Below are 4704 nucleotides of genomic sequence, written 5' to 3'. Positions count from 1 at the left end.
CACCCTGACAGCTGCAACCCACCCTAGCTACGCAGAAGCCCATGTGTTGTATGTCCATTATGTCTTCTCTATTAGCTTTGACACTGTCGTGGAATTCTGGATCAATCAGCAATCGATAAGGCACATAGGAGTCGAGACAATATTCTAGGTGGGGGTGGTTGGTTATGCTTTATGTACATGATATCATGGTCAGAAGTACATTAACACTCATGTCAGTGGTACGGTAGTTCTGCCTCGAGCACAGGGCAGAGATCATAGTTATACTGTAGCTGCCTGAAGGACAAACTGAACCATAACAAGATAGGCTGTACCAAAACAATAGCTATTAGGCCTAGTGGAGACATCTAGGCTCTTACAAGCTGTCAAATATCATAATGTATTGTAGAACTATTATAAGTAATGGTACAATATAAAGGTTAGATACAAGCAGCCATATAACTTCTTCCTCAACACAAAAGTTATTTTTTTGTGACAATGGTGAGAGTGAAAATGAAGTGATGCTATGTTACATGAACACATTCTCTGTGAGGTTCCCTCTGTGTAAGTCGGTACAATGACAATAACTTACAATGTAAGTCAGTACAATGGCAAGTAGCCTTCAACATCGTTTCAGACAAAATACAATTTCAAGCTTTACAATGGGCTGTCATCTGACCAAGAGTAAGATACAAAAAAATCTGCCTCCTGGTGGCGCTATAACAGGCCGATGTAAAACATTTGCAGAGGATCTTCCTTGGCCTCCAGGGAGTATGCATGCAAAGTTTCACGCCAATTAGTCCAACTGTGCCAGAGATTAGCTATCAAGGTGTTCAAGGAGTTGAACTATGTTCACTTTGGTGCCAGCAAAGTAGAATGCATTTTTACCCATTTTTGAGCGGAATTTTGGGGGAACGAGGTCTGTGTTATGCCCATACCTGTAGCTAAATTAGTTAATATAGCGTCACAATCAAATAGCAGATATAGCAGATATACAGTATTACAAGCTCATACCGCGGCACTGAGTGCCTGGCACAAAATATTTTTTGAGATGGGGGGTCCGCAGCCAAATACATATCATTTTGGGGGTCCTTGTCATGAAAAAGTTTGAGAACCACTGCTCTAGAGAAGTAGTTTGACAGGTGTCTGTGGGCACTGATCCTCTGAGCTCATTGAGAGATGTTGCACTCTACTCTGTCTTCTACCTTGAGCCAACCCAGACTAGAGAAGTGAGCCGGGATAAGGTGAGTCCTGGGGGAGAGAGAGAGGCCTAGAAGTAGTCTTATTAGCTTGTTTTGAGAGGTCTGCAGTTTTGTTTTTAGTGACATGGATATGTTAGTGAACCATGAGATGCAAGCATAATCGAAATTACATCCGTCCAAAAATCTTGCTCTTTGGTTGACTTTAATTTCATAATCACCGTTGTTGCCATTTTTCCACCAGAAAGTTTGTTATCCAAAATACAACCCAACTTGTGATTACATGGTCACCAACTGTGACCGTAAAGTCTTCGGACTTACTGAGGCTGGCTTTAGACCCAAAAAGAATGGATTAAGTTTTTCCCAGGTGTAATGACAGTTTGTTATCAGAGAGCCACAGCTGAGGGCTTTTTCAACATGCAATTTGTTCTTGTCCGAGACTAGGGAGTGCTGAGTCATCCGTGAACAGGAACACATTGCAATTACATGCTGATGTCATTTCATTTCGTTTACGTAAATGAAGAACAGCAACGGCCCAAGCATGCTTTCTTGAGGGACACCACGTCTCACTGGGAGAGATGAGGATAGGGTTCCATTTCTGTCAACCACCTGTTCCCTACCCACCATGTAGGATTTCATCCAGCTCACAGATGCGCTATCAAACCCTATAGCCTACATACATTGCATGCACAGAATAGCACATAGTACATCCATTTTACATACAGATTTCTACACAGAGCAGCTTGATATCCTCTAGTATATTCACAGGTTCACAATATATAGCTTATTCGGTTGATAAATGATAACTTTGAACTATTGTTGAAAATCTACTACCTATCAGCCATCAGCGACAGAGAGAGAGGGGAGAGGGGGGAGGAAGAAAGAGCCTATTTCACCCACACAATAATCCTTCCAATGCTGGGTACCAAAACTTTACTTGAACGTGTTACGCGGCACACTGTTCAAAACATCGCGTTGACCTTTACTGGTTCACAGAATGTCTTCATAACAACAAAGGTGAGGCACGCAGCATCTTATGTGTTCTGAGCCACCTCTCTCCCCACACTGTTGGAAAATCCTCCCAGGTATTTGGAGATATTTTAATATAGGATACAATTTCATTCAAAAAGCTTTTGTGTCCTTTAAAAAATAAATAAGGCTATGGCTATGTATGAATAAATTAACAGCTGGCAAGCTTATCCAATCAAGGGCAGGCATATCAGCCCGAGCTGTGATGAGGTTTTATAAACCTGGGTGATTTCCAATACTTTATATAGGCTACACACATGAACACTAATGCTCCGAAAAAAAATAATTTGCATCTGACTATTAGCCTTACAGGAACTTAAAGGCTTTGAAGCATCTCCTCCGTTTTAATTGTTTTGTTGCCCTGAGGATGTACAGTAGTAAATATGCATGCTCCAACATGCCTTTGTGCTTGTTCATGGGTGTATCTGCGTGGTTGTATGTAGATTTCAAGTGTGCCCATGCATCTGCGTGTATGTGGGGTGCATATGCGCTCGCACGCGCATGTGTGTGTGTGTGTGTGTGTGTGTGTGTGTGTGTGTGTGTGTGTGTGTGTGTGTGTGTGTGTGTGTGTGTGTGTGTGTGTGTGTGTGTGTGTGTGCGCGCGCGCGTGTGTGAGTGAGAGAGAGTGCGTGCGTCTGTGTGCACTACAGGTTCCACAGGGTCATCAGGAAATGGGAATCTGAGTAATTGTTGCCGTTCAGGCTTTTTTGTGATTGTTGTTATCGGTGAATCGGTCATGAATTAAATTATTTAAATGTGTCTTACCTAAACGTGCAAAAGTCTTGTAATGTTAGAGTGTCCATAATAGTGATCAGAGCAAACATCTGGAGCAAACATGTTTGTATGTGTGTGCGTGCATGCATGCTTGCATGGGTGCGAGCGTGCATGCGTGCGTGGCGTGGCGTGGCGTGCGTGTGTTTAACCACTTGAACCCCACCATACGTATTCCGGGGGGAACATCTGTTTATGTCCGTATTTCATCTGTGTACAACTTGAAGCTTCCCACAGGGGTTGAATATGGCTACTGTATGCAAAGTGCATATTTCTGTTCAATCTTTTATTTTTTTACTTTTTATTAAACATATATTCTAACATAAAACCAATGTCATCTTAAAATGAAATGAGGTTGTGCGTTTTTACATAAAATGTTGCACAGGACACAATTTCAGTATGCAGTATCATTTGCAATTCGGTATAATGTGAGAATTGGTCGAGGTTCTGAATACTGTTGCAATACACTGTTTCTGTTTGCTGCAAATATGTCTGAATGCACAAGTCAACACATAATGGGTGATCTTGACATTTTAGGAAGAAAAAAAGTCCTGAATCTTGATGCTATTGTATACTCAAATCCATTGTGTGTGTGTGTGTGTGTGTGTGCGTGTGCGTGTGCGTGTGCGTGTGCGTGTGCGTGTGCGTGCGTGCGTGTGCGTGTGTGTGTGTGTGTGTGTGTGTGTGTGTGTGTGTGTGTGTGTGTGTGTGTGTGTGTGTGGGGTGGGGTGGGCATGTACTATAGTGTGTTTGCACATGCTTTTGGCATTTCTCTGATGTCAGTTGAAAACTGGGCTGTGCTTTGAATGCAGATTTTAACCCCTGTGACACACACACACACACACACACACACACACACACACACACACACACACACACACACACACACACACACACACACACACACACACACACACACACACACACACACCCGCGCACACACACACACACACACACACACACGCACACACACACACGCACACACGCACACACACACACAGAGTCTGCTATGTAACTCAGCCCGAGGCAGTTGAGTGGGTTGGCAAAGAATTGTTTCTGAGAATTCACGTCTACTCTAGATAGTGATAGGCCTACATGGAATTAATAGTCAGTATACATACTGTATCATGATGTCTGCATGCAAAAGACCAGCACAACAAACACAAAATGCCCTGGGATCAGAACGGTGAGCTCTGAAAGGGATTATACGACCGGGTAGATGAGATAAATCATACACACCATATCCCATTATTGGCTGTGTCTAGCAGACAAATTGCATGTTAAACAATGGCTGAATACTTTGAACAGGCAGCTTCACATGCTGCTCCAGTGCTGTTCACCTGCACCACCTCTACCACCTTTAACCACATGTCTAGAACCTTCTATTCTTAGTGAAACGGATCAGAGTTGCAACTATACTTAGTCGGCCTACAGTCTTTTTTCACTATACAACAAATCTCTTCGCCAAAAAATAGCTCGCGGGCGTGCATGCGTACAAGCTCAATAATGAGCTTGTAGATCGGCTATTTTTGCACAATGTGCCCCCCAGAATATAGGGATGCTGGGGTTCAAGTGGTTAAAGGCTGTTATTTGCTATGGAGACGCATTGCTCATCGAAAAAATACGATTTTCAAGTGGAGAAACATGAAGCAGTCATACGATGAAATAAAAAAACTTTTATCATTATACTTTTTTGCCTATGCAGTAGCGTTAATGTATCAAATTAAAT

The sequence above is a fragment of the Gymnoscopelus braueri genome (assembly GCF_963280865.1).
Source record: "Gymnoscopelus braueri genome assembly, chromosome: 2".
Classification (NCBI taxonomy): domain Eukaryota; kingdom Metazoa; phylum Chordata; class Actinopteri; order Myctophiformes; family Myctophidae; genus Gymnoscopelus; species Gymnoscopelus braueri.
The sequence above is the reverse complement of the archived record's forward strand: the minus strand, read 5'-3'. Positions refer to the sequence as shown.